We start from the raw sequence: 11,772 nt of genomic DNA, 5'->3' as shown, positions 1-11,772 counted from the left end.
TAAATTATGCATTCTAGAACTTTTGAGAAAACTGGGACTATGGATATTGGCCTGTAACTTGAGACAGAATTTTTATTTCCTTTTTTATGTACTGGAACTACCCTAGACAGTTTAAGCTCATCAGGGAAAAAACCCTCCAGTATACACTTGTTTATACAATATGTTAGGGGGTACACTATACAGTCTATTACTTTCTTAAGCATGTTACAAGACAGGTCATATATGTCTACAGTGTCTGATGATTTTAACTGCTTCACTATTCTTAACACAAAACCAGGTGAGACCTCAAAAAAATTGAAGGTACTTGTGTTTGTTGATGACCTAGCAATATTTTTTGACAGTAACTGTGATGAGCTGATTTCAGGTTTAATTATAGCACTTCCTACTTCCTCAACTGATTTAATAAAAAAGTCATTAAATTCCTGAGGAGAGATACTAATTTTGTCACTTCTTTTATCTTTGGCGACACTATTTATTAGAGTCCATGCTGCTTTGCATTTATTGGTGGATTTCTCAATACTTCTGAGATTGTGTGCTTGTTTGGCTTCCACAACTGCTTTTTTTTACTCATTCCTAGATCTAACATAGGCTAGTTTAGCATGGTTGGTTTTCAGATTTTTATAAATATTGTACAACAACATAACTTGATTTTTCATAGTAGACACTGTTTTGTGTACCATGTATTTTGTCTATTTGGAACTTTTGCTTTTAGGACTCTGTCAGTTACTTTGCATTTCTTTATTGGTATGCAGTCATTAAAGTGTCCCAGAAATGCTTTGAGAAACCTATCAAATAGTACCTTTGCTGGCAGATAATTGCTTAGAGTATAATGTGTCTCATCATAACACAGGCCAAACCAATCTCTGTTAGAAAGGGACGTACGAAACCTGTCAATTTTCTCATCTGTGACTGGTCTAGTGACCACAACTTCTGGGACAAACTTATTTACATAACTCTTATCAAGAGGGAACCTACTTGTGTAATTTAAAGATACTGAATCATGATCAGAATATGGAAATACTGTCACAAAACATGATTCTTCTGTTGTTTTAAAATTTACAAATATATTGTCAAGACATGCATGTTCTCTTGTAGGTTTGTTATTGACTGAATGTAAGTTGCACTGTCTTAGTAGGTTTTGGAGTTCAGTGACAGTACGTTTTTGTGTTGTGACATTGAATTCAGCATTCACATCTCCACCTATCACAACATCATAATGTATCCATCTAGTATCTGTAAGTACATGTAACAGCAGGTCCAGTTTTTCTAAAAATACATTGGTTATACCCTTAGGTGACCTGTACAGGGAAATTACAACTTACTTAAAACTGTCTATTACTATACCAGCAGCTTCAAAGTTCTGTTCATCACACAGAAAATCTAGATCTAATCTATTGAATGTACCGCTAAATGACTTGTTAACAGGCTTCGTGTCAAGCGATAGAATTAGCCATTTCCTTGCTTTTGCACTAGGCCTGATCCATTTAGCAAGATCAGTTTCATAATTTTGTCCACTATCTTCTGACCTAACCATCTCAGCATTATGACGTCAAAGATTTCGTCACATTCTCAGGTAGTTCTCATTATGATTCTCCAAGTCCCTTAAATTTCTTCGCCAGTGAGTTTTTCAGTTTGTTGTCTTTCGTTGGACATTGTCTCGTCTTTTACACTGCTACAACGTCAAATTATCGTGGAAATCGGCCAAAACTGTGGCGCTTTGTGAAAAATTTATCGACCATACACATCTGCTACCAAGTTGACAAAATAGCAAATGCCGTTTTGAAACGAAACATTTATTCGGAAAACCACAAAAGTACAGCAAAACCCAGTACCACCAGTGCATACATGCGGTAACACCCAACTTGCACACTGTCATGCCAACTTACGCATAAGTTACGAAAGTTAAAAGGTGCTCTACTTTTGCTTCCTCCCACCATGGCCTACGACTTTCAGCAGCTGCCACTTGGTGAATCTGCTCTCCTTCTACTCTTATTCGTTAGACAGCACAGGTCTAGAATTGTCTGTTTATGCGTCATGCCAAATAAGTGCGCTTGTTCTTCAATTAAGTAAATAAGCACATTATAAATTGCCAAAATATTCTTATGAAATGCTACAGCAATATCAAAGCGATCATTCTTCTATGCCATGCAGTGAGAGGCTGGTTTGGGCTAAGTGAGATAAAAGGGTTAAAACTAAGGAATGGGGTGCCGCAAAGTTCGGTCTTGGGTCCTCTGCTGTTCTTAATATATATTAATGACTTGCCATTCTATATTCACGAAGATGCAAAGCTGGTACTTTTTGCCGATGATACAAGTATAGCTATCACACCCAACAGACAAGAATTAACTGGTGAAATTGTAAACAATATTTTTCAGAAAATCATTAAGTGGTTCTCTGCTAATGGGCTCTCATTAAACTTTGACAAAACACTGTATATACAGTTCCACACAGTAAATGGAATGACCCCATTAATAAATATAGACTTTGATCAGAAATCGGTGGCTAAGGTAGAATATTCAAAATTTCTAGGTGTATGCATTGATGAGGGGTTGAACTGGAAAAAACACACTGAGGATCTGCTGAAACTTTTGAGTTCAGCTACTTATGCTATTAGGATCATTGCAAATTTTGGCGATATACATCTGACTAAATTAGCTTACCATGCCTATTTTCATTCTCTGCTTTCGTATGGCATCATATTCTGGGGTAACTCATCATTGAGTAAAAGAGTGTTCATTGCACAAAAGCGTGTAATCAGAATAATTGCTGGTGCTCATCCAAGATCATCCTGCAGACACTTATTTAAAGAGCTAGATATCTTCACTGTAGCCTCACAATATATATATATATATATATATATATATATATATATATATATATATATATTCACTTATGAAATTTGTTATTAACAGTCTGAAAGAATTCAAAAGTAATAGCAGTGTACATGGCTACAACACCAGGAGAAAGGATGATCTTCACTACTCAAGGTTAAATCTAACTTTGGCTCAGAAGGGGGTAAATCATGCTGCCACAAAAGTCTTTGGTCACTTACCTAATAGCATCAAAAGTCCGACAGATAGCCATATAGCATTTAAAAGGAAATTGAAAGAATTTCTTAATGACAACACCACCTACTCATTAGATGAATTTTTGAATATAGCAAGTGGATAATTTCCCAACCTCCACAAAAAAAAAAATGTTGAGTGTCATGTAATATTTTGTGTAATGTAATATCTTGTATAGACACCTTTTATTAACCTGACACGTTCCACATCATTACGAAGTGTCGTATTCATGATCTATGGAACAGGTACTAATCTAATCTAATCTAATCTAGTGTTTTTTGTGGTCTTTAGTGCAGTACGTTTCACACTGAATGTGTGAACCTTACCAGCAGTGAAGGTATCACTGGAAAATGCTCAAAAGATCTGTTAAAATACGTTTGTGGAAACTGTGAACTGATTATAGATGACGAAATCTCAGAGGACCAATTTTATACATTAGACAGCAAGGTGATGTTGATTTTGTTGCGTTAGTGAGTAATTTTAATAAAATAGTGAAAAAACATACCAGTGATAACAAACAAATAAAAGAAAAGCTTTATATTGTGATTACCACAAGCTATAGGCTAGAAATGTTGTTGTCAAATAGTGAAGAAGCGTCTCAGTCTTCGATAAATGTGGAAAGACAATGTGTGAAGGTTGCTGAAACTAATGTGCCATATCTTTCGACCGAAACTGAACACATTAACAAGCTAATCTGATGCAAAATCCAGATGCAAGACTGGAGGCCGTCATAGAAGCAGCATCTACCACTATCGCCAGTCAAAACAGTACCATAGCAAAAAGCCTGCAAAACCAAAGACAAGTGACGCTGATGAAGATCCAAACGTTGCTGCAGTGGCAATAAGTTCAAGTTTAATTAACGAGTACGTCAGTGAAACAAATCTATCATTGACAACAACCCGAATACAGACATTAACAAAGTGCTGGACGTAAATTCTGTTGATTAATCACACAAATCTAAAGGCTGTCACTTCAATTACACATCTAGCGATTACCATTAAGAATGGCTAAAATTGGAATGATGACATAGGTTATGTTATGGGGAAGGCGAACGAAAACCTCCGTTTTATTGGCAGGCCACTTATGAATTACAACAAGTCTACTAAAGAGACTGCCTAAACATCACTTCTCCATCCTCTTCTGGATACCAAGTAACATTGATGGAGGTCATCGAAAAAGTTCAGAGAAGGGCAGTTCGTTTTTTATTACTGTGAAATAGGAGAGAGAGTCACTGATATGATATGCGAGTTGTGATGGCAATCATTAAAACAAAGCTGGCTTTCGTAGCATGATATGTTTTCCGAAATTTCAATCACCAACTTTCTCCTCCTATTGTGAGGACATTTTACTGACGATAACTTGTATAGGACGAAATGATCATCATAATAAAATAAATGAGAGCTCTCACAGAAATACCTAAGTGTTCGTTTTCCTTGCATGCAGGTCGGTAGTGCAATGGCAGAGAAATAGTTTGAAGGTAGTTCAATAAACCGCCTGCCAGGCACTTAAGTGTGAATTACAGAGTAATCACGTAAATTAGATAAAGGGGGTTCCACGAATGCCCTCAACAGACCACAAGATCCAAAGAAAAGACATTTCATCTAAACTGTTGGAGCAGTTTTAGGCCAATGAAGAGGCCTTTCTAAGACAGATTAAAGCTCTCTTGCAGCACCTGCACACCACAACAAGGAGGAGTCCTACAACATGAGCCCATGACACTGCATGGCGAGACCACATAAAGTGATTAACTACAAGAATGACAACTTGAAACTGTTTACAAGGTAAAGTGAACAGATATGCTTCTGGGTACAGAATGTGCTTGAAGTGCACACAACACAAGGTAAGACCACGAAACATCTCGCTGTTCAGGCCACTCAAGGATTCTCTATGCTGGACACAGTTTGAAGATGACAAGAGCGTAATTCTTGCAGTCAAAACACACCTAGGAGCACAGGGCAAGGGCCTTTGCCAACACAACATACATGGTCTTACACAACATGGTGTAACACCCCCAAGTAGACCATGTTCAGAGGACACCACAGCAAGGTGGTTCATGGTACTTTTGGGGAATGATCAGAAGTGCTGTGATACAACTTCCACTTGCCAGCCCAAGACATCAGTTGATGAAAGAGAACTTGAATAGAACTGACAATGGCAAGCAGCTCCAGCTGCCATGCATGTACTCCTGCATTGTTGACACTGCTTACATTACTGACACAAATGAATATGCATCCTGTGCTATATAACGATTATAGAGATACATGTGTTACAACTCCATCAAGCAGAAAATTTAATTTTTTGAAATAGTTCTTTTTGGTATAAAAATATTTAAAAGATAGAAAATTGAAAAATTCAGTTAAAATTGCAGAATATTTAGTTAATTACTTCTATATATATTGCTAAATATTGTTAAATTATTCCTAAAATCTTAGTTATGATTAATTTCCATACTAAAAAAAGCGAGGCAAAGTAAAGTATCTAAGCTCATCACACAAAATCCTAATTTAGTAAATGCAGTCTGAAAATAAATGGAGATGTTAAAAATTGCTCTATATGCATTTCACCTGATGGAGTTCAAATTTCTGAAATAGTCAAAAGTATGCCTAGTGCACTAGCTAAAGTTTTTGTATGTGCAATCCTGGACACATAAAAATTAGCTATTGTATCATTCTGCCTTCATTTCCTTTGTACATACAAATGCACTAATATAAATCAATCTTTATGCTGTAATTTGTACATAACCATAATCAATTAATTAACTCCTTCTCTGGTAAACCCAAAACCCTCCAACCGCCTCTCCCCCACCCCACCAGGTAACTGGAGGCTCTGTGCCGTAGAGGAAGGATCTCACAACAGGAAATTCAATGACATAGCAGAGGGTATATTGTTTATCTACAAAAAGTTCAGTTTTTAAGGGTTGGACCACTCTTCCTCTTTATTTTCTGCTGTTTAGCAAGATGCAGATCTTGTTAAATACGTCGAAAAGAAATAATTAAATCGATCGCTTTTGATTGCTAAGAATTTGTCAGGAAATCGATCACAGAATGGAATATTAAAACAATTGCAGTGCTTTTTTATTCTGATCACGCATGGAAATGCTGAATAGGCTTAGTTTATATTTGCTGTTGGAGTCAGGGATGTTCGAAACCCACCATCACTTCCTGCAGACAGACAAATTACTAGAATCTCAGCCGGAAACTATTTTTTACAGATCGAGAAACATACATACGTCATACTGCACTGACAGTTAAACCCTGCAAAAATGGTCTAGCACAGCAACGAAGATCAAAACCGACCAACGTCCTAATTATAGATCACGTTACTAAATATCACTGAACACGGCCACATATCAGCCTCATTCAATCTCGTGGCCCCCAAACAAAGCATCAAGTTGTTGCATTCTGTTGATTGGGAAATTCCAGACTCGCTTCCCATCCCTTTCTTTCCCAAGAACCCAGTCTCTGATTGTCTGAGTGAACCAACGTCCTGAAACATGTAGACAGAGGTATGCATCTCTCCCGAGAATACAGTGTTCCTATTCGCAAATGCTGGTAACAAAGAGAGAGTTGATGCAATTTCGATATCAAAAATAGAGTGAAATAAGCCATTTGCACTGCCCTTTCAATTTAATTGTTTAAAAATTTACAGGTGTCAAATGGATCGCTTCAAACGCCCACTTCCAGCTTACGATGATCATTCTTCGTAAAAAAAAAAAAAAAAAAAAAAAACTTACTTTCAACGATTGATTACCACACACAAACATGAGGCAAGTCAAGTAATGAAATTCCCACCACAATTAGATCTAAGCGCTAAATATATCCAAGCTCTTGTATGCACCAAGGTTTGAGACCACAAACACCCTCCTACATCCGTTCCACTAAACACAGTACACTGGTCAGACTGGAATCTGATGTTGCGATAGAGTTTTTTCAAGTGCAGTAGAAGTCCTAAATTGCTTCTCTCTGCTACCTTCGGAAGAAGGAAGATGAGAAAGGTTCTAATGAGTGATACGATGGAGACAACAGCAAATACCACTGCAAGACAGAGTCCACTCTATTGGGAAGTACTAAACAAGACACACTTAAACCACAATCCAGTCTGTTGGTATTGGAGATCAGTATCAGTCGGAAATTTGACGTCGCGATTGGTTGCTTCAAGCTCTATAGAATTCCTAAATTGGTTCTCTCCACTACATTCGGAAAGAGAAATGTCTACTGCATGCTAGGACAGAGACAACAGAAATACTATTGCAAGATAAGAGTCCACTGCCCTGTATTGAGAAACACTAAACACGACACAGTCCGTAGCAGTAGTTCTCATGACTAGATGTCAGAGATAGCTGAGAACATTTGCATATTCCGCGCGGTCCTGTCCCGAGGTCCACAAGTCCTCATGTACACCGCCAGCACCGCATAAAGATGTCGCTGAAAATTACCGCCGTGTCCTCAGCCGCAGTCGTGGACGGGCGTGAATGCCAGAGTTCTCCACCCCCAGCCATGGGGGTATCAGAGGATGATTGGAGTGGTAGGAATTCGGAAGTTATCAATATGTCCCTCATTTTGAATCTTCTCTCTCACTTAGCACACACACTTCCACTTCTGTCGTGTTCATCAAGCACACTGGTCACCTCGCCAGCCCTCGCTGCCGTGAGCAAGATCAGACAGACAGCACATTCATTGTACACGTCAAAGCCTGAGCTAATCCGTTACATCCCGTGGCCGACTCCTCGTGACGGCCCTAGCAGGCAGACGTGGTGCACTGACAAACAAGCAGCTGCGCCTTAGACGTCTACAGTAGCTCTAAACAATTCCACCCCAATATAGACCCGCCAGTTTAAAAAGTCTACTTTACCCAATATGGGACAACGATGTTGTTAACCATACAGTGTGATTCAAAAAGAATACCACAACTTTAGGAATTTAAAACTCTGCAACGACAAAAGGCAGAGCTAAGCACTATCTGTCGGCGAATTAAGGGAGCTATAAAGTTTCATTTAGTTGTACATTTGTTCGCTTGAGGCGCTGTTGACTAGGCGTCAGCGTCAGTTGATGCTAAGATGGCGACTGCTCAACAGAAAGCTTTTTGTGTTATTGAGTACGGCAGAAGTGAATCGACGAGAGTTGTTCAGCGTGCATTTCGAACGAAGTATGGTGTTAAACCTCCTGATAGGTGGTGTATTAAACGTTGGTATAAACAGTTTACAGAGAATGGGTGTTTGTGCAAAGGGAAAAGTTCTGGACGGCCGAGAATGAGTGATGAAAATGTAGCACGCATCCAGCAAGCATTTGTTCGCAGCCCAGGAAAATCGACTTGCTGAGCTAGCAGAGAGCTGCAAATTCCACAATCAACTGTATGGAGAGTCCTACGAAAAAGGTTAGTTATGAAACCTGAACGTCAACTACCCGAGGCGATGGATCGGCCGCCAGGCAGCCCGTGACAGAGCACTTCATCACTGGCCTCCAAGAAGCCCTGATCTCACCCTCTGCGATTTTTTCTTATGGGGGTATGTTAAGGATATGGTGTTTCGGCCACCTCTCCCAGCCACCATTGATGATTTGAAACGAGAAATAACAGCAGCTATCCAAACTGTTACGCCTGATATGCTACAGAGAGCGTGGAACGAGTTGGAGTATCGGGTTGATATTGCTCGTGTGTCTGGAGGGGGCCATATTGAACATCTCTGAACTTGTTTTTGAGTGAAAAAAAAACCTTTTTAAATACTCTTTGTAATGATGTATAACAGAAGGTTATATTATGTTTCTTTCATTAAATACACATTTTTAAAGTTGTGGTATTCTTTTTGAATCACCCTGTATAACTCGAATTTTTCACGCGAAGTGTAGCTTCCTCCCGTTTATACTAGTTATTTTCGTAAATAGAACAAATCGGGCAATACACGCGTCTTCACGTCGATAAAGTATCGTTCCTTGTTGTGAAAATCCTGTACAGGACTATGTCATAGACTATATTCCCTCTAAGTATTCTTTCATCAAGTAGAAAAATATCTTTTCTTATCTGGCGCGTCCTGGCATCACTGGACCAGAATATTAAACTCATTTTTGGCTCATGACGGAGTGCTAAGATCTACCACTGTCACAGGACCCCTTCTAACTTTCGAACTCTCTCTTAAGGCAGCCAAATGTCTCGGCACATACGAAATCTCTTAAGGTAACTTCACATAGAAGTTGTCAAAACTACGTATCACATTATAAATTCGATAACACATCTGATTTTATTGTGACGGTTGTCTCTCCCTGTATAGGTGGACGATGGAAATATCGTTAAAAAATAGCTGCAACGACAGAAACACTAAGTGAGGAATCGTATCTGTGGTGTCCTAGTCATCGCCTACACTCGCCAGGCGGCATATCACTGATATCAAATTGACAGGCTAATTAATTAAATTGACCATGAGAGTCACTTTGCATGGAAAGTAATTTTTCTTTTTAAGTAGTAGGATCTCACCGTCACCGCACATAAGGAACGGTCTTGGTTCTACAGGCTCAAGAATCGCTGACAGCGTTACGGTTTCTGGTGGAAATGCTGCCAGTGATTTGGAATCGAGTCTCTATATTCAACCACATACTTCCGTTGGGATCCTATGGAGACATCCTTTAACAATTACAGCCACTGGTGAATAATATTCATGCCACTCTCGTATCTCGAAACGAGTCACCTTTTTTGAACCCATCTGCTACAGAAAAACTCCAACGTGGTTTTAGACAATTTCTCTGCTTCTTGTAACTGTTCCTCAGTCGGCTTTGATCTTCGTTGCGGTGCCTTGACGATAGAGACACCCACGGGAGGCTCCAGAGGGTGGCTACTATACCGCACTTCATTCAATTCATAATTTGTAGACCACTTTTGTAGGGTTTAACTGCCAGTGCAGTATGACTGATATATGTTTCTCGACCTGTAAAATGTAGTTTGCACCTGAGATTCTAGTTATTTGTTCGTCTGTAGGAATGGATGGTGTGTTTCGAAATATGTCATGAATTTTAGATATATGATTTTTCAATTTTCCCCCTTTGCTTAGACACCTGTGTGCTTCGAAAGGTGAGGAAAATAAATAATAAGAGCCTTAACATCCCTGTCTCTGGCAGCAAATATAAACTAGGCCTACTCAGCAGAACAGAAAAGCGCTGCAATTGTTTGAATATTCTATACTGTGATCGATTTCCTGAGAAATTCTCTGCAATCAAAAGCGATCGATTTAACTACTTCTTTTCGATGTATTTTACAAGATCTGTATCTTCCCAAACTGCAGAAAATGGTAGGCAAGAGTGATCCAACCCCTAAAAACTGAACTTTTTGTAGATAAACAATATACCCTCTGCTATGGAACTGAATTTCCTGTTGTGAGATAGTTCCTCGCCGGCACAGAGCCTCTAGTTTCCTGGTGGGGTGGGGGAGAGGGGAGAGGAGGGTTTTGGGTTTACCAGAGAGGGAGTTAATTAATTGATCAATGAAATTAAGTAGTCAATCAAATTGATAGAGTTGGAGGGGTATTCGTATAATTCAGGCCACAAAGTGTACTTGTATCAGCGAAGGTGAGGTGGAGGTTTGGAGGTTTCCCAGCGGGTTGGGAAGAGGAGGGAGAGGGGTAGGGGGAGGTTTCTCAGAAGGAAAGATTATCCCCAGGTGGCCTTAGTCCTCTTATGGGAACAATAGGTTTTCAGCGAAGATTCATGTTGGAGATGCATTTTGAGTTCTTGTACACTGGAATCCACTGACAACCTTTCGGTAGCTCTTCCTCCTGGGGGAAACGGCTCCAGTTTTACCAGTTGGAAAGTGCACATTTTTGTATGCAGCAAAAATGCTGTTTACTTGTCCTGATATTCGTCTAGCACGCCGCCAGTTATTGCAATTACATACAATGCACAAATTCTCCACCCCAGCACATGACTGGTAACTGTTTACATAAACACTGTTATTTTGTTTCTCACTATAAAAAGTCTAGATGTTTGTGTACTTGATATCTTATTTCCTATGGGTTTTACTATTTACTGATTTCCTGTCCAAGTCATTTGACCTACAAAAATTTTTCTGTTTACCAGTCACATTTTTTTACAAATTTCATTTAATTTACTTTCAGCCTTTTAAACTATGTTTTAGAGTCTGGGTGTTGGGTTTATATGTCATGAAGTAAATATTTCACGTACTTATATACACATAAAAGTCAGGTCAGAGAAAAGTCATTACTACAAGTCAATATGTAAAGTATGTGAGTGCAAAATAGCAAAATACCTACTTTTAGAAGTGATTCAGTTTCAAAATAAACAAATGCTCATCAAAGGGTGAGGAGGAAAAAAACCTCTAGTTACAAGTTTCATGTCAGCAGTACACTACCATTCATGTTGTTTTACCGAATTTTGTTTAAGAGTACTACTGATGTTTACTTTGTGAATAGACTAGTGCATTATGTACATGCATGTGATTGTGTTGAGTATAGGTGGTACATGTCACACAGTACAATGTATCTGTATAAATGTCTTCATTTATTGACAGGACATCATTCTCTGCCATTTTACCCATTGGCTCAGTGTTATTAGTTCATGGATATCTTTTACTCTCATCAGAAAATACACTGAAGCGCCAAAGAAACTGTTATAGGCATGCACATTCAAATACAGAGATATGTAAACAGGCAGAATAGGCCATTGCAGTTGGCAACTCCTATATAAGACAACAAGTGACTGGAACAGTT

Source organism: Schistocerca nitens, chromosome 9 (assembly GCF_023898315.1).
Source record: "Schistocerca nitens isolate TAMUIC-IGC-003100 chromosome 9, iqSchNite1.1, whole genome shotgun sequence".
Classification (NCBI taxonomy): Eukaryota; Metazoa; Arthropoda; class Insecta; order Orthoptera; family Acrididae; genus Schistocerca; species Schistocerca nitens.
The sequence above is the reverse complement of the archived record's forward strand: the minus strand, read 5'-3'. Positions refer to the sequence as shown.